Source organism: Hemiscyllium ocellatum, unplaced genomic scaffold (assembly GCF_020745735.1).
Source record: "Hemiscyllium ocellatum isolate sHemOce1 unplaced genomic scaffold, sHemOce1.pat.X.cur. R8, whole genome shotgun sequence".
Classification (NCBI taxonomy): Eukaryota; Metazoa; Chordata; class Chondrichthyes; order Orectolobiformes; family Hemiscylliidae; genus Hemiscyllium; species Hemiscyllium ocellatum.
The window spans coordinates 688,608-714,779 of NW_026867635.1; positions in this window are offsets into that span (position 1 = coordinate 688,608).

Genomic DNA, 26,172 nt, shown 5'->3' on the forward strand with positions numbered 1-26,172 from the left:
GCGCTTTTCCAGCAACACATTTTCAGACCTGATCTCCAGCATCTGCAGACCTCACTTTCTCCTTTTCTGTGGTAATGGCCTGTTTACCTACATGTAAACTTATGTATTCACAGCTTTCTTTGGTCTCATCGCGCACTGTTTCAAGACGCTGATTTTCAGCCACAACACTATATTGTTCTCCTGACAAGATGCACCGATCCTCCATCTACGTTATTCTCCTAATAATAGACTGCCCCACCACCTCAATTCTATTCAATTTACAACAGATTTTGTTCTCACACATGCTGTGGTCCTTAGCAAGATCCTGTGACCACACTTTCACTTTTTAACATAGAAACGGAATGTGAATGAAGATTTGGGCAAAAGAGAGGAAGGGAGTATAAAAAGTAGGTAAATACTGCAATAGAGAGAGAGAGAATGAAGGAAAATGCGGATGCAGGAACAGTGGAAAATAGAGAGAAAGTAAGAGTAGGGGAGAGACAGAGGAATATTCCGAGAGTGGGCTGGGGATGGGGATCGAGGAGTAAAAAGGATGAGATATGAATTCTGTCAATATTGTGTTGGAGTGGATGACCCAGAGCAGAAACCCAATACCTGAGCATGTACCCACTCCCCAACCATTCCTATCCTGCCGGCTATTGAGGCTGAGTCTGTCTCTTTTTCAGCTCAGCCTATTTAACACGAACATAATGAACAATATAGTTCTTGGAACTTTTTATGGAAAATGTTATTATTTACAAATTGGAATCATAGATTCGGTAAGTAGCATAGTGAGTTTTCTCAGTGAACCCTCAGCTGAGAGCACAATAGAAATATCTCCCTGCAACTCTCTATGGGATCCCTCTGGACAAACCAGCAATACCACCAGTCTATTAGCATAAAGCCTGATTGATTTATTGCTGAAGCATTGAAATAGAATGAGACAATTCTGGATGGGTTGATTAATGATTGAATTTGATTGATTGATGAATTTGTCGAAACGGATATTTGAACAGATTCTTCAATTGCTGATTGAACTTAGTCTGGGTCACAATGGCGTTTGAACAGCAATTGAAGAGCTGCATGATGAATCCCAGTTTCTGCACAAAGCTGTCTAAAGACACGGGCTTTTCTCCCAAATCATCCATGTAGAATATAGCATTAGCGTTGGCCACAACAAGGTGAAATTGTCCGAAATGTTAATCAGCAAATGTTTGGATTGTTTTTGATTCCTCGTTTCTGAATCACGCTGAACGTCCCTAATCGTGTGACCCCGGAGATCTTTACTGGCTCTGCTGGACACGAAAATATGCTGACAGTGGAAGTATTGAGCAGCAGAACCTGGATAATTTGTAGAGTCGGGTGTGGAATGTGTTGGAGAAACTCGATTGTGGCCCAGACATGGTAATAACGAACATCACATGTGCAGAACGAATATTCAGGTAGTCAAATGCCAGATTACACAGATTAGCCAACCATCCGGACCCTGCGATCTTGTTTGGATAATCTGAGATTCGGATAATCTAGGTTACTCTATACACAATTAAGGTTAACAATCACATCATGAAATTGGCAGAGATCATTAGGTTTGGTGAGATGCACCTCCGCTCACGGTGGAAATCACGAATCTAACTTGACTCGACTGGCACTTACAAAAAAAAGATGAAGTCATTTTTTTCATCACTTGCTTTCCTATCCTCGTTCACAATTCTGTCATTCACCCCACCGTGCCCGCCCAATCTAATCAACTGCTCCATCACAACCACCTCGTTTTTTTTCCCTGCATTCCCTATGGCCAATACAACATGTCTGCATAACTTTGGACTGTTGGAGGAAATCTAAGCAGAGGTGTGAAGAATGCATGAACTCCACGAGGTCTCCTCAGGTTGGAATCAGACCCCACTCTTTGCCTTAGTGAGGGAGCAGTGCTAACTGTTGAGCCAGTGTGCCAGTCAAGGTTCAAAGGAGAGGTGGGGAAAACCTTTTCTGCCAGGTGATGGTGAATCCAGAATTCACTTCCTCTAAAGACGAAAGGCAGAAGCGCTCTTAAGATCTAAGAAGTAAATATATGTGCACTTGTGATACCAAGACATGCAAAGTCAGCGCCCATTGCTTCAATTTGGGATTAGGGTAATTAGCAGGTTATTTAGAATGGGAAGGGTGCAGTAGGATGAAGGATCTTACCGTTTGTTATAGATCCTAATGTTTTATAACGTTTCACTTGCTCAACTACCTGCTCAAGGATGACACGCAAACTCTTGTCCCACTCACACTCATTCCATCACTTTCACCCTGATCCCCTCACATTCACTCTGCCACCGTGACCCTTGCTCCCTCAGATCCACTCCATCACCTTCACCCGGACTCCGCAGACTCACTCTCTCAGGTTCTCCCTGATTGCCTCACATTCACCATCTTCGTCACCCTTGTCCTTTAACACTCAGTGTTTCACCGTCACTCTGACCCACTCACACTCACTCTGTCACAATCACTCTTACACGTTCAGAATCACTGCTTCTTCATCACAGTGACACCCTCACACTGAGTCCATCATTGTGTCCGTGACCCTCTCATACTTATTCCTACACCATCAGTCTTATTCCTTGACACGCACTCTCCTACTGTCACTCTGACTCCCTCATATTGTCTCCACACACTCCCTACGTCTCGGTTAACCTGTCCACGTCACACTCCCTCTGTCACTGTAAACCTGACCCTTCACACTGACTCCATCACCGTCACCCAGATCCCCTCACACTCACTCAGTCACCATCACCCTGATCCCCTCAGACTCAATCAAATACCACCATCTTGATCTAATCACACTCACTTCCTCACTGCCACAATCTCTCATTCACACTCACTCCATCATCCTCAACCTAAACCACCACACTCACTCTGTCGCTATCACCCATAATCCCTAAACTCTCTGTCACCCTGATCACCTGAAACTGACTCCGTCACCATCTCCCCTAGCTCTCACTCTAACTGCCCTAGTGTCACCCTCACCTCCTCGCACACAGTCAATCACCCTCTCCCTGATCCCTTCACACTCAATCTGTCGCCGTTACTCGAACGCCCTTACATTACTCTGTTTCCATCATTCTTAGCCAGTATTCACTCCACTACTGTCTTTCTCATCGCCTCACACTCAGCCTATCAACCTGACTCACCAGCACTCACTCCATGACCTTCACACTGACCCCCTCATACTGACTCTGTCACTGGCACCTTAACTCCCTCATACTCAAAGAAAATCACACTTAGCCCTCACTCTCATTGCTCTCCTGTCACCCTTACTTTCTCACATGCACTTCATATCCCTGACTCAGAAATACTCACTGTGTCACCTTCACACTTACACTCTCACACTCACGCTGTCACTGTCACTCTGTCCAACTCTCACTCACTCTGTCACTGTCCACCTCACACTCAGTTCATCACTGCCTCCCTGATACCCTCACACTCATCCATCAGCATCCCACTGACACCCTCATACACATTCCGTCACTGTCACCTTGTCCACCTCACGATCACTCTGTCACCATCATCCTGTCCCCTGACGTTCACTCCGTCACTATCACCATTCCCCCCCACCACACTGACCTGTTATTGACATCCTAACTCCATCACCCTCACTATGTCATCTTCAACATGATCCACTTGCACGCACTCCCTTCCTGTCAAATTGACACCCTCGCATTCTCGCAATCATTGTCACACCGACCGGCTCACATTCTTTCTGTCACCATGTCCCTGAAACCCCTCAAACTCACTCCATTACTGTGACACTTTCCACCCCAAACTCACTCTGTCACTGTCACCCTGATCCCCTCACACTCACTCTATCAATGTCACACTGACGCCCTGACACTCAATCCATCACTGTCACGAATTTTAAATCACACTCACTTCATCACTGTTACCCTGACCCCTTCACGCTCACCCCGTCACTGTCATCCTGTTCACCTCACACTCGCGATGTCATCATCACCCTGTCCCCCTCACACTAACTCCACATTAATGGAACACAAACCCAATCAGATTCACTCCGTTACTATCACCCTCTCCACCGCACAATCATTCGATCACCCTCAGCCTGTCCCCCTTCGGTCACCATCACCATATTCACCTCACAGTCACTCTGTTACCTTCACCCAGACACCATCACGCACTCCCCGTCAGCTTCATACTGACCCCCTTACACTCACTCTGTCACCCTCACCCTGACACCTTCACATTCACTCCATCACTCTCATATGACAACATTGCACACACTCCCTCACCGTCACGCTAACAACCTCATATTCGCACTGTCACCAACACCCTTACACACTCACACTCACAGTCTCACTGACCCCTGGCACTAGTTCCATCACCATCACCCTGTCCTCCTCACGCTCACTCTGTCACACTCACACTGACCCACTCAAACTCGCTCCTTCACTGTCACCCTCACCAAATCACTCTCACTCCATCACCCTCAACCTGACGCCCTCACATTGACTCTGTCATCATCACCTTGAAACCCCTCACACTCACTCCATCAATACAAACCTGACGCACTCACAACCGCTCCTACACCGTTATCCTGATCGCCTCAGAATCACTCACCCACTGTTTTCCTGGCCATATGCCATTCACACCTTAACCCTCGCACTCAATCCTGACCATCACTCTGAGCCATTCAAAGTCAATCTGTCACTCAACCCTGACCCCCTCACAATCACTCCATCACCCTCAAACTGACCCGCTCGCACTACTGTTATCACTGCCACCTCTACTCCCTCACACTCACTCGATCACTGTCACTCTGGCCCCCTCACACTCACTCCAACTCCATCACTCATAACCTCTCAGGCTCATTCTCGCACTGTAACACTGATCATCTGAGACTCATTCTGTCACCATCACCCTGACACCACACCATCATTCCCCCACCATCACCCTCTACACCTCACATTCACTCTATCACCCTGACTCTCGAGCACTCAATCCGTCACCTTCAATCTGCTCCCCTCACACTGACTCTGTCAACCTGACACCCTCACACTCTCTACACCACCCACTCCCTGCTCCATTCACATTAACTCCATCACCGTTCCACTACACCATCACATTCACGCCATCACTGTCACCTTGTCCACCTTACACTCACTCCATCAGTCACTTTGTCCACCTCACAATCATTCTGTCACCGTCATCTCACCCTCTCACACTCACTCCATTACTGTCTCCCTATCCACTTCACGCTCACTCCATCAAAATCATCGTTTTCCACTCTCATTCACTGCGTTATTGTCACCCTGTACCCTGTCATACTCACTTCGCTGGTGTCACTCATCACTCCTCAAAGTCACTCTCTCACGATCACATTGATCACCTGACACTCACTCAGATACCATTACGCTTACCTCCCAGACTCACCCCCTACTGTCACCCTCACCTCTTCACACACACACCATCACTTTGACTCACCAGCACTCACTCTGTCACACTCACCGTGATTTCCTCACACTAAATATATCACCGTCCCACTGACGATCCCAAACTAACTCCGTCACTGTCACCTTGTCCACCTAACAATCACTCTCTCAACATCACACTGTCCTTCTCACGCTCACTCCATCTCCATTGCCATTTCCCCTCACTATGTCGCTTTCAACTTTACCCTCTCACAATCCCAAGACACCATCATCCTGACCCTCTCACACTCACCCGTCACGGTTTCCCTGACCTCCTTACACTCACACCGTGACCATTACCCACACATCCGCATATTCACTCCTTTACGGTCATGCTAACAACCTCACACTCTCTTCCCGTCACCTTGACCCCCTCACTCACACTTCCACTCACACACTGATGCCCTCACATTCACTCCCCCTCTCACTCTGACCCCTAACACTAACTCCGTCAATATCACTCTACCCTCCCCACACACACTCTGTCACTGTCACTCTTACCCGCTCATTGTCACTCCTTCACTGTCACCATCACCCCTCACATTCACTTTATCGCACTCACCCTGATCTCGCACACTCACTCCCCTACACTTATCCTGAACCCCTCATACTAACTTTGTCATTGTCACTCAGACACAGTCACAGTTAGCTCATCGCTGTGAGGCTGACCCACCTCACACTCACTCCGCAACTGCCACTGTGACCACCTCACACTCAATCATACACTTTCACCCTGACTCCCCCCACTCCCACACCATCATTGTCACACTACTCCATTCATACTCACTGCATCACTGCCACTTTTATCCCATCAGAATCACCTCATCACACTGACTCCATCAAACTCATTCAGTCTCCTTTATCCCAATCCCCTAACACTCACTCCATCGTAGTCCCTGTGGCCCACTGACAATCACTCAAAATTCACCTGATGCTTTCATTCTCACTGTGTCGCCGTCACCCTGACACCCTCGCACTCACTCTGATAATATCAGATTAACCTGCTCTCACATACTCCTCCACTGTCACACTGACCCATTCGCTCTCATGCACCTACTGTCAACCTGATGCTGTAACACTCCCTCACTTTCACGCTGGCCACTAACAGTAAATCAGTCACCATCACCCTGTCTTCCCTACACTCTTTCACCGTCACGTTTTCTTCATCACGCTCACTGCTTCACCATCATCTTGAGCCCCACATACTCACTCCATCACTGTCATCCTAATCCCCTCATACTCACTTTTTCAGTGTCGCCCACACTACCTCACATCTCTCCACCACTAACCTCCTCACACTCACTCCATCAACCTCACCCTGACACCTTCACACTCATTCCGCCACTGTCAACCTGACCCACTCATGCCCACTCCAGTACAGTTCCCCTGACAACCTCACATTCACTCTGTCACTGTGATCACGCCCTCCACCTCCTCCATGATTTTCACTTCTTCGGTCCTCAATGCCTTATCTTCACCATAGACATCCAGTCTCAGTACACCTCCATCCCCCACCACGAAGGACTCAAAGTCCTCCGCTTCTTCCATTCCCGCCGAACCAACCAGTAACCTTCCACTGACACCCTCGTTCGACTGACTGAACTGGTTGTCACTCTGAACAACTTCTCTTTCCGATCCTCCCACTTCCTCCAAACCAAAGGAGTAGCCATGGGAACCTGCATGGGCCCCTGCTATGCCTGCTTTAACGTAGGATATGTGGAACAGTCCATCTTCCGCAGCTACACTGGCCCAAACCCCCACCTTTTCCGTCGCTACATCGATGACTGTATCAGCGCTGCCTCGTGCTCCCGCGACGAGGTTTAACAGTTCATCCACTTTACCATTTGAGTTCCACCCTGAACCTAAATTTACCTGGACCGTCTCAGACTCCTCCCTCCCCTTCCTAGACCTCTCCATTTCTATCTCGGGCGACCCAATCAACACGGACATTTACTATAAGCCGACTGACTAACACAACTACCTAGACTACATCTTCTCCCACCCTGCCACATGTAAAAACACCTTCCCATATTTCCAATTCCTTCGTCTCCGCCGCATCTGCTCCCAGGAAGACAAGTTCCAATACCGAACAACCCAGATGGCCTCCTTCTTCAAAGACCGCAATTTCCCCTGGATGTGATTGACGATGCTCTCCACCGCATCTTCTCCACTTCCAGCTCCTGCGCCCTTAAGCCCGCCCCTCCAATCTCCACCAGGACAGAACCCCACTGGTCCTCACCTACCACCCGACCAACCTCCATATGCATCACATCATCCACCTTTCCACCACCTCCAAATGGACCCCACCACCAGGGATATATTTCCCTCCCCCCGGCCATCAGCGTTCCGAAAAGACCACTACCTCTGTGACTCCCGTATCAGGTCCACACCACCCACCAACCCAACCTCCACTCCCGGCAACTTCCCATGCAACTGCAGGAAAGGCAAAACTTGCGCCCACACCTTCCCCTTTACATCCCTCCAAGGCCCCAAGGGATCCTTCCATATCCGCCACAAATTCTCCTGCACCTCAACACACATCATTTACTGCATCTGCTGCACCCGAAGTGACCTCATCTATATTGGGGAGACAGGCCGCCTACTTCCGGAATGTTTCAGAGAACACCTCTGAGACACCCGGTCCAACTAACCCAACCACCCCTTGGCCCAATACTTTAACTCCCCCTCTCATTTCACTAAGGACATACAGGTCCTTGGACTCTTCTATCGCCAGACCATAGCAATATGACGGCTGGAGAAAGAGCGCCTCATCTTCCGCCGAGAAACCCTCCAACTACAAGGGATGAACTCAGATTTCTCCAGTTTCCTCATTTCCCCTCCCCACCTTGTCTCAGTCCCAACCCTCTAACTCAGCACCATCTTCCTATCCTGCAATCTTCTTCCTGACCTCTCCGCCCCCACTCCCACTCCGGCCTATCTCCCTCACCTCAACCTACTTCCACCTGTCACATTTCCACCGCCCCTCCCCCAAGTCCCTCCTCCCTAGATTTTATCTTAGCCTGTTTGAAGGGCTCATGCCCGAAACGATGATTCCCTCACAGTCACTCCATCACCATCACCCTGTCCGCCTCAAGCTCACTCGTTAACTGTCACCAGTGCCCCTTCACACTCAATCTGTCTCTGTCACCAAGTCCAAATCGCACTCACTCCATCACTATTACCCTGATCCTATCACACTCACTCCATCACCGTCACCTTGATTCTCTCACACAAACTCCATCAACATTAACTGACCCACTCACATACACCCATTCAACATCACCTTGTCCCTCCCATGCTCACTCTGTCACTGTCACCATGTTCACCTCAAACTCACTCTATTATTGTCATCCTGACACTATCATCCTCTATCCGTCAGCTTTGACCTTACCTCCTCACAAACACTCTGTTACCGTCACACGGACCGCCTCAAATTCATTTCATCACTGTATCCCTGACCACAAAAACTCACTCTGTCACCCTCACACTGACCCCCTCACATTCAATCCATCGCTTTATTCCGAACACAACCACTCAACCTCTCACCCTCACCCTGACCCCCTCATATTCACTCTGTCACTGTTAACCTGACATCCTCATACTCACTCCCTCACTATCACCCAAACGTCCTCATTTTCACACTGTCGCCAACACACTGACGCCTTCTCACTCACTCACTGTCAACCTGACCCCTGACACTAGCTCCATCACCATCACCCTGTTCTTCTCACACTCACTCCGTCACCCCCACCCTGACCCCTCATTGTCACCCCTTCACTCTCACAGCGTCCCCTAAATCTGACTGGCCCCATGCTCACCCAGTGACTCTCACTCTGATACGCTCACATCCTGTCCGTCATCATCATCTTGACGCCCTCACACTCACTCCTACACTATTAACTTGATATACTCATATTCACTCCTACACGTTTATCCTCTTACTCTCACACTCACTCTCCTACTATCTACCAGACCGTACAACTTTCATACTGTACTGTCTCACTGCAAGCCGAAAACTCCATTCTGACCATCACTCTGAACCACTCACTCACTCTGTCAATACCACACTGAATTTCCTCACACCCAATCCTAACTGACACCCTCACCATCCCCCCTTACACTCACTCCATCACCGTTACGCTGACTCCTGCAGATGCATTCCCTCACGGTCAGCCTAACACCCTTACATCCACTCCATCTCTCTCACCCTGGCCTCGTTGCAGTCACTCCGTCACAATCACCCTTACATTCCCTCGCAGTCTCTCCTTCACCGTCACGCTGACAGCATCACACTTTCTCTGTAACTATCGCCCAGGCACGCTCACACTTCGTCCATCAACGTGAGTTTGAACCCCACACATTGACTCTGTTACCCTCGCCCCTTCACGGTCATTGCCTCACTATCAGTCTGAGTACCTCACACTCACCAAGTCACTGTCACCTTGACCCCCTCACCCCCTCTCCATCACTGTCACCATGACCAGCGACACTCTCTGCATCACTGTCACCTTGTTCCCCTCGCACTCACTCTGTCCTTGTCACCCTGTCCTCTTCACATTTATTCTATCATTGTCACTATTACACCCGCATACACTCGCGCCATCACGCTGAATCCCTCACCCTCACTCAATCTCTGTCACACGGACACCCTGACACTCTCTCCCTTACTGTCACCATGACACCCTCATACAGTGGCCCCATCACGCTGACTCCCTCACACTCTCTCCATTACCGTCTGCTTGATCCCATACAATCACTGCATCGTCATCAGCCGCACCCTGTCACACGCACAATCATCCTGAGACCCTCTTAATTATTTTGTCATCCCAATCCCCTCACACTCACTCTATCACAGTCACACCGACTCACTCACAATTATTCTATCAAAGTCAACATCACCCTTTCACTCCCACTCCCCACCATCCCGCTGAATCTCCCACACCCGCTCATATGCCATCAGCCTAAACCCCTCATTCACTCCGCAACTGTCACACTGATTCACTCACACTAACCCACCTACTGTCACCCTGACCCTCTCACATTCACTCCATCAACGTCACTCTCACGCATCAGACTCACTAAATAACAGTCACCCTGACCACCTCACAATCATTCATTTACAGTCAACCTGTCATCTCAGGAGCACTCCGTCAACGTCACCCAAACCACCTCAAACTTACTCCTGCACCCTCATCCTGATACACTTGCACTCACTCCCTTACTGACATATTGACACCCTCACATTCTCTCCATCATCATCACACAGACCTGCTCACATTGTCTCCATCACCATTGCTTTGAACCCTCTTACACTCACTCCATCACCTTCACCCTTTCCACCTCAAGCACACTCTGACACTGTCACCATGACCCCATCACACTCACTCTGTCACCGTCACACTGACCTCCTCACACTCAATCCATCACTGTCATCCTGACCCCATCACACTCACTCAATCACTGCCACCCTGTCCAGCTTGCACTTACTCGGTCACTGTCACGCTGTCCACCTCACACTCACTCTGGCATCCCCTCATGATTCTCTCGCACTAACTCCCTCAACGTCACACTGACCAACTTACATTCATTTCGTCACTGTTACCCTGTCAGCATTACAATCACCTGATCACTATCGCTCTGTCCCCGTCACGCTTACTCTGCCACTGTCACCATGTTGCTCTCACAATCACTCTGTCACTGCCACCCTGACACCATCATTCTCTCTCCATAACTTCAACCACAACCCCTCACACTCCATTAGCCTCACCCTAACTCCTCACATTCACTCTGTCACTGTTGTCGTGACAAACTCACATTCACTCCCTCACCAGCAACCTAACGCCCTCATTTTCACACTATCACTAACGCCCTGATACACACTTACTCACTGCCACCTTAATCCCTGACAGTAGCTCTGTCACCATCACACTTTCCTCCTCACACTCACTCCGTTACCATCTCACGGACTCACCTCACACTCACTCTGTCACCATCAGCCTGACCCACTGACACGCACTCAGTCAATCTCACCCTGACATCCTCATATTCCATCCGTTATCATCACCTTTACACTCTTACACTCTCTCCATCACTATCAGCCTCACCCACTCAGACTCCCTCCTGTGCAATAAAACTGATATCCACACACTCACTCCTACACAGTTAACCTGATCCCCTCATACTTTCTTCACCACAGTCAACCTGACCGTATAACACTCGCACCATACTGTCTCCCCTTCACCCTCACACCCAATCCTGACTGTCACTCTGACACACTCACACCCACTCTGTCCCCTTCACTCTGACACCCTCACGTTCACTCCATAACCCTCAACCTGACTCCCTCATGCTCACCCAGTCACTCTCAGCTGGATGGCTTCCCAGTTACTCCATCATATCACATCGACCCGTTCACACTCACTCCATCACTTTCCACCTGGCGCATTCTCAATCATTCCTGCACTATCAACCTGATATACTCACACTCACTGCCCTACTATCTCTGTGACCGTATAACATTCATACCTACTGTCTCCATGTAACCCGAACACTCAATCCTGTCCGTCACTCTGACCCACTCACTCTCATATCACTATTGTCATCCTGATTTCCTCACACTCAAACCGACCCAACACCCTTACCACTTACACTCCCTCTCTCACTGTTACACTCACTCCCGCATACTGAATCCCTCACCATCAGTCTGATCCACTCATCCTCACTCTGTCACTAACAGCCTGATTTCCTCACTCTCAATCCTAACCAATACCCTGAACTCCCACAGTCTCACTCACTAAACGTCACCATGATCTCGTACACTCGATCCATCACTCTGCCCCTGGTCCTCTTACATTAACTCCGTCACAATTAGCCTGGCCTCCCCTCACAGACTCACTTTCACCGTTACACTGGCAGAATCAAACTCACTCTATCACCATCACCCAGGCACGCTCACACTTCGTCCATCAGCATGAGGTTGAACCGCACACACTGACTCTGTCACCCTCGCTCCCTCACAATCATTTCGTCACCATCAGTCTGACAACCTCACACTCACTAAATCACTGTCACCCTGACCCCTTCACCCTCTCTCCATTACTGGAACAGTAAACCCCTCGCACACATACTGTCAGTGTCACCCTGTCCCGCTCACACTCACTCTATCAGTGTCACCATTACCCCCTCAAACATTCGGCCAATCACGCTGATCCCCTCACACTCACTCCATCTCTGTCACCTGGACCCCTCACACTCACTCCATCATCGTCAACCTGACCCGCAAGCAATCATTCCGTCATTGTCACCCGGACTCCGTCACACTTGCTGTGTCATACCAATCACCTCTCACTCTCTCCATCACAGCCACCCTGAGCTGCTCATAATTACTCCATCAGAGTCAACTTTACCCCATCACACTCACTCCCTCACTATCACGCTGTCACCCTCACACTCGCTCCTATGCCATCAGCCTATTCCCTTCTTTCACACTCTTCAACTATAACATTGGCCCACTTACACTCACCCACCGACTGGCTCCCTGACCTCCTCACACTCACTCCATCAACGTCACTCTGACAACTTCACGTTCACTCCTAGAACGCCAACCTGACAAACTCGCACTCACTCCCTTACTGTCACATTCATTACTTCACACCCTCTCCTTCATCATCACACTTACCCGTTCACATTCTCTGCATCACCACTGCTGTGAACCCTCTCATACTTACTCCATCACCATCACCCTGTCCAACTCACACTCAATCCATATCTGTCGCCAAATTCAAATCACATTCACTCCACCACTGTTCCCCAGACAGCATCACCTTAATCCATCACTGTCACGCTGCCCACCTCACACTCACTCTATCATCGTTAACCTGATCCTCTCACATTAACTCTGGAGGTTGTCAAACGTGGTGCCACTGTTTAAGAAGGGTGGTAAGGGCAAGTCAGGGAACTATAGATCAGTGAGCCTGACAACGGTGATGGGCAAGTTGTTGGAGGGAATCCTGTGCGACAGGATGTACATGTATTTGGAAATGCAACGACTGATTCGGGATAGTCAACACGGCTTTATGCGTGGGAAATCATGTCTCACAAATTCGATTGAGTTTTTTGATGAAGACACAAAGAAGATTGATGAGGGCAGAGCAGTAGATGTAATCTATTTGGACTTCAGTAAGGTGTTCCCCATGGGAGACAGATTAGCAAGGTTAGATCTCATGGAATACAGGGAAAAGAAGCCATTTGCTTACAGAACTGGCTCAAAGGTGGAAGACAGAGGGTGGTGGTGGAGGGTTGTTTTTCAGACTGGAGGCCTGTGACCAGTGGAATGCCACAAAGTTCGGTGCTGGGCCCTCCATTTTTTGTCATTTACATAAGTGATTTGAGAGAAAGTGAGGACTGCACATGCAGGAAATCAGAGATGAAAATATTTGTTGCTTGAAAAGTGCAGCAGGTCAAGCAGCATCCAAGAAGCAGGAGAAACGACGTTTCGGCCATAAGCCCTTCTTCAGGAATGAGGAAGATGTGACAAGCAGGCTAAGATAAAAGGTAGAGAGGAAGACTTGGGGCAAAAGACTTTGTGAATGCGATAGGTGGAAGAATGTTAAGATGAGGGTGATAGAACGGAGTGGGGGTGGGGCGGTGAGGTCGGGAAGAAGATTGCAGGTCAAGAAGGCGGTGCTGAGTCCGAGGGTTGGGACTGAAATACGGTGGGGGGAGGGGAAATGAGGAAGCTGGATAAATCTGCATTCATCCCTTGATTTGGGTGCATGCATAAGAGGGACAGTTAGTAATTTTGCAGATGACACCAAAATAGGTGATGTAGTGGACAGTGAAGAGGGATTCCAAAGATTACAACAGGATTCGGACCAGATGGACCAATGGGCTCGGAAGTGGTAGATGGAGTTTAATTCAGATAAATGCGACGTGCTGCATTTTGGGAAAGCAAATCTTAGCAGGACTTATATACTTAATGGTAAGGCCCTGGGGAATGTTGCTGAACAATGAGACCTTGGAGTGGAGGTTCATAGCACCTTGAATGTGGAGTCACAGTAGATAGGAGAGTTAAAAAGGCGTTTGATATGCTTTCCTTTATTGGTCAGAGTATTGAGTACAGTTGTTGGGAGGTCATGTTGAAGTTGTACAGGACACTGGTTAGGCCATTGTTGGAATAATGCGTGCAATTCTGGTCTCCTTCCTATCGGAATGATTTTGTGATACTTGAAACGGTTCAGAAAATGTTTACAAGGATGTTGCAGAGTTAGAGGATCTGAGGTACAGGGAGAGGATGAACAGGCTGGGGCTGTTTTCCCTGGAACGTCGGAGGCTGGGGGGTGACCTTATAGAAATACACAAAATTATGAGGGGCATGGATAGGATAAATAGACAAAGTCTTTTCTCTGGGTTCGGGGAGACCAGAACGAGAGTGCATAGGTTTAGGGTGAGAGGGGAAAGATATAAAATAGACCAGAGCAGCAACTTGTTCACACAGAGAGTGTCACGTGTATGGAAATGAGCTGCCAGATGATGCGTTGGAGGCTGTACAATTGCAACATTCCAGAGGCATTTGGATGTGTATATGAATAGGAAGGGTTTGTAGTGATATGGTTCGAGTGCTGGACTAGATTGGGTTGGGATATCTGGTTGGCATGGACGGGTTGTTGCGAAGGGTCTGTTTCCATGCTGTACATCTCGATGATTCTATGACTCTAACTCCATCAACGTCACACTGACCAGCTCCCATTCACTCTGTCACTGTAATCCTGCCAGCATCACAATCTCTCGATCACCATCATCCTGTCCCCGTCACGCTCTTTCAGTCACTATCAGCATCGTCCCCTCGCACTCACTCTATTACTGTCACCAATAACACCATCATTCTCTCTCCATCAGCTTCAACCTGAACCCCTCGCAAACACTCTGTTACCATCACCCTGACCCCTCACATTCACTCCGTCGCTGCATCCCTGACCACAAATACTCAGTCTATCACAGTCATCCTGACACCTTCACATTCAGTCCATCACTGTATCACTGAACCCCAACCATTCACTCTGTCACCCTCACACTGACCCCTTCACTGTCACCCTGTCAACCCCTCTCACTTCCTCACTATCATCCAAAGGTCCTCACCTTCACACTGTCACCAACACCTTGAAGCCCTTACACTCACTCCCTCACTGTTACCCTGCCCCTGACACTAGCGCCGTCACCATCACCCTGCACGCCTCACACTCACTCCGTCACCCTCACCCTAAGCCCCATTGTCATTCCTTCACTGTCACCCTGATACAACTCACACTCACCCCGTCAACCTCATACTGACTCCATCACCGTCACCCTGAACCAATCACACTCACTGTATCCCCCTTACACTAACCCCCTCAATCATATACCATTTCCGCCTCGCACTCACTCCATCAGGGTCACCCTGACCCTCTCATTGTCACTCTTTCACTGACACACTCACCCCCTCGCACTCATTCGGTCATCCTCACCCTGACTCCCATCCCGCTCTCCCCGACCACGTCACACTGACTCCATCATCATCACCAGGACCTTCTCACACTGACTCCTTTACTGTCACCCTCACCCCTTCACTCTCAATGCATCACCCTTAAACTGACAATCTCCATGCACACCCAGTGATTCTCACACTGACACGCTAGCAATCACTCCATCATCGTCCCCTTGAGCCCCTCACACTCATGCCTTCACCATAAACCTGATACACTCACACTCACTCCTACCCTTTATTTCTGAAGCCTTCGCATTCACTCCACCGCTGTCTCCCTGACCACATAACATTCACACCTTACTGTTCCCGTGTAACCCTCACTCTCAAGCCTGAATGTCACTCTGACCCACTCACACTCACTTAATCGCTATCAGCCTGACCTCCTCACACTTAATCCTAACGGACGTTGTGTCCCTCTTACACTCACTCCATCACCGTTAAACAGACACCTGCACATTCATTCCATCACTGTCAACCTGGCCCCACACAAACACTCCATCATCATCACCCAGACACCCTCACACTCACCATTACCCTGAGTCCCTCGCACTCACACTGTCATCCCAATCCCCTCACAATCACTCCATCGCAGTCACCCTGACCCACTCACAATCACTCCCTCAAAGTCAACATGTCTCTCTCTCTCTCTTTATCTGTCACCCTCATACTGACACCCTCACATTCACTTCGATATCGTCAGCTATCACACTAACCCACACACACACACTCACCTACCTCTTGTTATCTAACGCCCTAATATTCAATCCATCACCTTCAACCTGACCCCCCTCACACTCACTCCAACAACATCATCCCGACGCCTCAGACTCACTATATCACAGTCACCTGTCCTTGCCACAATCACTCTGACACAGTCAACCTCACACCTCACTCTCACACCGTCACGGTCACTCAAACCACCTTAAAGTCTCTACTACACCGTCACCCTTAAACATTCGCACTCATTACCTTACTGACACATTGGCACCCTTATATTCTCTCCATCATCGTCACATTGACCTGTTCACATTCTCTGCATGTGTATCGTTCTGAAACCCCTCACACTCACTCCAACATTGCCACCCTGTCCACCTCAAACTCACTCGATCACTGTCCCCATGACCCCCCTCACACTCACTATGTCGCCATCACAGACCCCCTCACACTAAATCCATCACTGTCACCAAGTGCAAATCGGACACATTCCATCAAAGTTAACCTGAACCTGTCACGCTCAGTCCGTCACTTTCACACTGTTCATCTCACAATAACTTGATCAACACCACACTGACCCCCCACGCTCACTCCATCATCGTCACTATGTTCATCTCACTCTCACTCTGTTACTGTCATCTTGATACGATCACCCTTTCTCCGTCACCTTCAACCCGCCTCAAACTCACTCCGTCACCGTCAAACTCACCCCCTCACATTCACTCTGTTATTGTATCCCTGAGCCGCCTCACATTCACTCTATACTGTCACTCTGACAACCTCACACTTACTCTCTCACGATCATTCTAACTCCCTCACTATCACGCTAACTGCCTCACTTTCACACTGTCACCAACACCCTGACACCCTCATAGTCACTTCTTCACTGTAACCCTCGCCCATAACACTCACTCGGTCACCCTCACCTTGACCCACACACACTTAGTCCTTCACATTAACCCTCAACCCTCTTTCTCACTCCGTCACCCTTAATCTGACCCCCTCACGCTTAGCCCGTCACTCTCACCCTGACTCCTTCATATTCACTCCGTCATCATCACCTTGAAACTTTCATACGCAGTCCATCACTATCAAGCTGACACACTCACACTCACTCATACACTATGAACCAGATATACTCACAGCCGCTCCCACGCAGTTATCTTGATCTCCTCATATTCACTCCCCCACTGTCTCCCTGACCATATAACATTCAGACCCTACTGTCTCCCTGCAAGCCTCACACTCAATCCTGACCATCGCTCTGACCCAATCACACTCACTCCATCACTATAATCTTGTCCACCTCACAATCATTCTATCACTGTCACCCTGTCACCCTCACGCTCACCCATCAAATCACCAATTCCACTCACACTCATTCTGTACTGTCACCCTAAACTCATTAGCCTCACTCTGACATGTTCAGTTGACCCCCTCACGCTCCACACCATCACCCTGAAGCCGTCAAACACACCCCGTCACTGCATCCATGACACCCTTACACTCACTCATCACCTCACATTCACTCTGTCACTGTAACCCTGACAACCTCACACTCAATCCGTCACAGTCACCTTGATTACCTCCCATTCAACTCATCATGTCACTCTGACACCATCGCACTCATTCTGACATGTTCACCCTGATTCGTTCACACTCATTCTGTCATCCTTCACCCTGACCACCTCACATTCATTTTGCCACCATCAATTTACACTCTCAAACTCACTCCTTCAGCCTCACCCCGACCCCTTCAACCCCACTCTATCGTCATCACACTGAGCCCGACACAACCTCTCCCTCACTGTCATCCTGACGTACTCAAACTCACTCCATTGCCGTCACCCTCACCTCCTCGCACATGCATTGTCATCGTTACCTGACCCCTCACACTTACTCCACTCACACCAGTTTGGCACTCTCACACTCATCCCGTCACCGTCACCATGATCCTCTCAGACCCACTCCATCATGATGACTCTGACTCCGACACAATCTCTCCATCGCTGTCAGCCTGAGATAGGCACACTACCTTTATCCCCGTCACGCTCACCCACTAGCACTCACACTGTCATCGTGACCCTGCCCCCTCACCCTTATAGCAGCGGCATCACTTTGACCCACTCACATTCACTCGGTCACCATTTTCCTGACCCCACACACTCACGCTGTCACTGTCTCCATGACCTCCTCAGACTCCCTTCATCATAATTACACTGACCCTAACAAAATCTTTCCGTCACTTTCAGCCTGAGATATTCACACTCACATCATCCCCGTCACCGCCTCGCACTCAAACTGTAATCGTGAGCCAGCCCCCACACACTTACAGCATCGCCATCACTTTGACCCCTCACACTCACTCCATCACCGTTATACTGACACCGACTCACTCTCTCCCTCCCTGTCACACTGACGTACTCACACATTCACTTCATCTACGTCACAATTACCCCACTCTTACTCCAGTCCTGTCACCTTGACACCTCACCCTGTCACACTCACTCCATCACCATTATCCAAACACCGTCACACATACTCCGTCATGTCACCCTGACCCCGTCACACTCACTCCATCACTATCACCATGAACACCACAAATTCACTCCGTTACACTGACAACCTCAAACTCACTCTGTCTCCACCACACTGACTGTCTCACACTTTCTTCATCATCATCACATTGACATGCTCACACTTAATCTATCAACGTGACCCTGTCCACACACGCTCACTCCGTCACCGTGACCCTGACACCCTCATACACACTCCATCACCGTTAAACTTACCCCAACACACTCTCTTCCTCCCTGTCACACTGACGTACTCAGACTCACTTCATTACTGGTACCTCACCCCCACACTCACTCCAGCACTGGCACCTTGACAGCATCACCCTCAAGGAAAAAGTGAGGCCTGCAGATGCTTGAGATCAGAGCTGAAAATGTGTTGCTGGAAAAGCGCAGCAGGTCAGGCAGCATCTAAGGAACAGGAAATTCGACGTTTCGGGCATAAACCCTGATGCTGGAAACGTCGAATTTCCTCTTCCTTGGATGCTGCCTGACCTGCTGCGCTTTTCCAGCAACACATTTTCAGCATCACCCTCACTCTGTCACTCTTGCCCTGCTCGCTTCACACTCACCCAGTCACCATCACACTCACCTCCTCACACTCACTCCATCACCATCACCCTGAATCCGTCACCCTCACTCCGTCACTACACATTCACTCCATCAACCTGACATCCTCAAACTCACTCTGTCACCACGACACTGACACTCTCACACTCACTCCATCATCATCACATTGATGTACTCACACTTAATCCGTCAACATTTCCCTGACCCCATCTCCTCACTCCGTCACCATGACCATGACACACAGGCACTCATACCATCATCATCACTGTGACACGCTCGCACTCAAACCGTCACTGTCACCCTGACCCCATCAGTGTCAGTCTGAACACCTTACACTCACTCAGTCACTATCACCATGAAACCCACGCACTAACACCATCACCCAGACTCCCTCATACTCACTCCACCACCGTCACTCTGACCCCTCACACTCACTCTGTAACCCTCACCCTGACCGCCTCACACTCATTTTGTCATTCTCAGCCTGACCCTGTCACAGTCACTCCATCATTGTCTGCCTGACCCTCTCACACTCACTCCATCACAATTATTCTGACCTCTTCACATTCCCTCTGGTACCGTCACCATGACCCCTGCACAATCACTCCGTCTTCATAAACCTGACCCCTTCACACTTGCTCCACCAATGTCATTCTGACAACCTCACACTCACTCTGTCACTGCCACCCTGACTTCTTCACGCTCACCACGTTGCTGTCACCCTGACCCCCTCACAGACACTCTGTCACTGTGACCGTGACCCTTTCACACTCACTCCATCACCCTCACCCTGACACCCTCACACTCCTCCATCACCGTCATCCAGACCCCCTCACACTCACTTTGTCTTCATAAACCTGACCCCCTTCACACTCGCTCCACCACTGTCACATTGACACCCACGCAGTCGCCAAGTCACTGTTACTCTGTCACTCTCACAGTCACTCTGTCACTGTGACACTGACCCCTTCGCACTCACTCCATCACCTTCACCCTGACACACTCACACTCACTGCGTCACTGTCACCTGACCCCTCACTGTCACCCTAACCATTTTGCCCTCCGTCACTGTCACCATGAACCTTACGCACCTCCTCCATTACCCTGACAAATTCACACTCACTCTGTTCCCACGGCACTGACACCCTCACACTCACTACATAACCATCACCTTGACACTCTCACACTCACTCTGTCACAGTCATCCTTACCTCTTCACACTCACCCAATTTCCGTCTGCCTGATTCCCTCGCACTCACTCCATCACAGTCATACTGACACCGACACACTCTCTCCCTGCCTGTCACACTGACGTACTCACACTCACTTCATCTACGTCACAATCGCCCCCACTCTCACTCCAGTACTGTCACCTTGACACCATCATCCTCACCCCTTCACACTCATTCCATCACCATTATCCTGACCACGTCACACTCACTCCATCACTATCACCATGAGCACCACAAATTAATCCGTTACACTGACAACCTCAAACTCACTCTGTCTCCACGACACTGACTGTCTCACACTCACTCCATCATCGTCACATTGACATGCTCACACTTAATCTATCAACGTGACCCTGTCCCCACACGCTCACTCCGTCACCGTGAACCTGACACCCTCATACTCACTCCATCACCGTTACACTTACCCCAACACACTCTCTTCCTCTCTGTCACACTGACGTACTCACACTCACTTCATTACCGTAACCCTCACGCCCACACTCACTCCAGCACTATGCCTTTGACACCATCACCCTCACTGTATCACTAATGTCCTGCCCTCTTCACACTCACCCCGTCACCATCACCTCACCCCGTCACACTCACTCCATTGCCATCACCCTGAATCCGTCACCCTATAGCCGTTGCTATCACCATGAGCACTACACATTCACTCCATCACATGACATCCTTCCACTCACTCTGTCACCACGACACTGACACTCTCACACTCACTCCATCACCATCACCTTGACACTCTCACACTCACTCTGTCAAAGTTACCCTTACATCTTCGCACTCACCCAATTACGTTTGCCTGAATCCCTCGCACTCACTACATCACCGTTACCCTGACCGCTCACATTCTCTCTCTCATCGTGACCCTGACCCCTTACACTGACTCCATCACTGTGACCATGACAGCCTCACACTCACTCCATCAATCTCCCTGACATCTTCACACTCATCCCCTCACACTCCCTCATTCGCTGTCACACTGACCCCTCACATGCATTCCTCGAATGTGACATTGATAAACTCACACTCATTCCTACACTGTTACCCTGAACCGTCTCACACTCACTGTGTCACCATCACCGTGACGCACTGACATTCCCTTCATCAGCATTATCGTCTCCCATTTATTCTTACTTACTCTCTCATTGTCAACATCAAATCACTCACAACTGTCACGCTGATCCCATAGCAGTAATTCCGCCGTCGTCATCCTGGCTCCCTAACACCAATTCCATGATTGTCACCATGAAAACACACACACATACTAACTCCATTATCCTCACGCACTCACACTCACTCCATTACTGTCACCTTGATACACTCACACACCCTGTCAGTTACTGTCACTGTCACGCACTCTCTCACCATCATTTTGCACCCTCAACTCACTACATCACCCTCACCCGGACTCCCTCACAATCACTCCGTCACACTCACCCTGACCACCTCACAATCACTCTGTCACCATCATTTACCAACCTCACAATTACTCCATCTTCTCAGAAAGACCTCACACTCACTATGGCGCCATCACTCTGACTCCCACACAATCACTCTGTCATCGTGACCCTGACGTCCTCATACCTACTTCATCACCGTCACCTTGACACCCTCACATTCACTCTTTACTGTCACATTGACCTCTTCACACTCACCAGTCTCCATCACTCTGATCCTCGCATACACATTCTGTCTCACGTCACCCTGCTCCATCACACTCACTCTGTCACAACATTTTACGCCCTCACAATCACTCAATCACCTTCACGCTGTACCATCACACTCACACTGTCACTCTCACCCGGACTACCTCATACTCAGCCAGTCACCATAACCCTGACACCCGCGCTCACTCGTTCACGTGACCCTGAACCCCTCACGCTTACTCCATCACTATCACCCTGACTCCCTCACATACACTCCAACATTATCACCCGGACACCCTCACACTCACACCATCACAGTCTCCCTGAACCCTCACACTCACTCATTCAACGTGACCGTGACGCCCTCACACTCACTCAATCACTGTCACCCTGACCCCATCACACTCCCTCTGTCACCGTCTCCCTTACCCCCACTCTCACTCATTCACCGTGAGCCTGACCAGTGAACAGTCACCCCATCGCCACCATCATGTCACCCTCACTCTCGCTCCATCGCCATCACATTGTCACACTCACACTCACTCCTCCATCGTCACCCTGACACACTCACAGTCACTCCAGCATCATCAAAGTGACTGACTCAGACTCACTCCACCCCAGTCATTGCAACCCACTTACTCTCACTTTTTCCATCACCGTCACCCGAGAGTCATTCGCTGGATGTCACTCTGACCCCTCTCACGTACTCTGTCACTGTCATCCTGACCCCGCACACTCACTCTGTCACATCATCATAACCTGCTGTTCTTACTTACCCGGTCACTGTCGCCCTTCAGGCTCAATCGCTCATTGTCACCCTGGTCCCTTCACACTCACTCCATCAGAGTCATCCTGGCCCCGTTATGTCCGCTCCCTCACTGTCATCATGAAACCCACACACTCACTCTCCGTCAGACACACTCTGTCACCATCATATTTATACCCTCACACTCACTGCAGTACCCTCACCCTGACAGCCTCACAGTTACTTTGTCACCATCACTTAAACACCCTCACACTTACTCCATCATTCTCAGATAGACCCGACACACTCTCTACGTCACCGTTACTCTGACCCCCATACTCACTCTGACACAGCCACCCTGACCACTTCACATTCACCCAGTCACAGTCAGGCTTACCCCCTCACAAGCACTGCATCGCCTTCACTCTGACCCTCTCACATTCACTCTGTCACCCTCAGCCTGATAGACCATACTCGCTCTCACTCCATCATTTACACCCTCACACCCTCTCCATTACCTTCACTCTGACTAGTTCACACTCACTCTGTCACCATCACCCTGACCCACTCTGACCACCTCACACTCACTCTGTTATTGGGACCCTGACCCCTTCACACTGACTCCACCACCATCACCTTGACACCCTCACACTCACTCTGTCACTGTCACCCTGACCTCTTCACAAGCACCGAGTCACCATTACCCTACACTCCACACTTACTCCTTCACCATGACCCTGGCCCCTTCACACTCACTCGATCACTATCACCCTTACACCCTCACATTCACTCCGTCACTCTCATTCTGACCCCATCACACTCACTCCATCAACGTCACCCTGACCCCACAGAACCACTACCTCACTTTCACCTTCACCATCTCACACTTACTCTATTACTCACCATGAATCACTCACAGTCAATCTGTCACTGCAACACTGACCCAATCACTCACTCCAACATCATCGCATTGACACACTCACACTCAATCCTACAGCATCAATCTGACTCTCTCACACTCACTCCATCACCATCACCGTGATACAGTCAAACTCACTTCCCCACACACTCCTGCAAGTTCACGATTACATCCGTGCTTGTTGTCACACCATCTGGTTCACTCACCCACATACCACCCCACTGTCAGGGTCCCTCTCTCGCACACTCACGCACTAACACGCTCACTCCTCTGCACACATCCCCCATCACGCTCATAATCCTGCACACTGTCCATCCGTCACACTCATCCCTACACTAAAAGCACCATCACACTCACTCTGCTTTTCACTTTCCACATCTTCATGCTGAGTCACCCCCCTCTCACACCTTTTGTCATGCTCACTCTCCCGCACTCCACATCCGTCAGGCTCTCTCCCCTGCACATTACCACTCTGTCATGACCAATCCTCCAAACACCACCCACTCTTACTCTCACTTATGTCACACTAAACCCACTGTCATGATCCACCATACACTAGCCCAGCGTCACAAATGCTTCCACCCATTACTGCACCATATCTCTCACACCCCTACGCATTCTCACTCCATCACGCACTCCTGACCGCTTCCTGACTGTCATAATCACTGCCTCACACATTCCCCATCATCATGCTCACTCCCTTGCAAACTCTTCCGAATCGTCATGCTGAATAAACTGCACACTCCACCACCGTCGCACTCAGTTCCACCACACGCCCGACCGTCATGCTCCCTCCTCCACTGTTATGCTCACACCCTGCAGACTCGCAATCCGTAAAAATCACCCCCACACTATCTCCACCTTCATACTCACGCGCCAGCGTATTCCATTCCCACCCCCATCATGCTCACTCCCCTACCAATGACATTTGGCTCAATCCATACACTGCAAACCTAGAATCGGCCTGAAGATCCACATCCCTCCTGTGTTCCCCCAACAACGGAAGTTTGGAGAGGATTCGAGGCAGAGAGTGTAGGAGAATGGGACATTGGAAGAAGTGAGTGCAGGACGGAGAGTGAGTGAAAGAGAATGGGGAAGGTCCGACAGTGAAGTATAGTGTGTAATTGGGAGGTGAGAGAGACAGAAGCACAGTGTAGTACTTGGAGGGAGATATGGAAGGAGTGGTACAAAGGAAGAGAGATTAATTATAACGAAGCCAGATAGTTTGGTTGACTTGGATTTGAAAGCAATGACAGAGTGACTTTAACCCAACTCCTGAGGTCAGGCCCCGTTCCCCTCACCATCCGTGAGTACGAGAACTTTGGGAAGAGTCTGTCTCTCTCCAGCTCAGCTTCTTCAACATGAAGTCAAAGAAAACTTTGTTCAGGCTTCTCCTTGGCACTTTCTAATGAGCATACTTTTTTATTGTTTACCAACTTGAAGTGATCAATACAATCAATGGGATGGGGCCTTTTCTCACTGGCACCTGAATTGAGTGCAGCATTGAAATCTGTCCCTGCATCCCACTGTGGGATATGGTTCGACAATCCAGCACGACACTCAGTCTGTTACCACACCAACATGCTGCTTCATTGTTGAATTGCTAAACTGGTCAGTTAAAATGCCGGATGGATTGATTAAATAGTGAATTTGATTGATTGATGAATTTGAGTAAATGGATATTTCAGCACATTCTTCAGCTGCTGTCTGAACTTAGTCTGGGTCACAGCATAAATCGCGGTGTTTGTGCAGCAACTGAGGAGCTGCAGCATGTGGCCCAAATCCATCA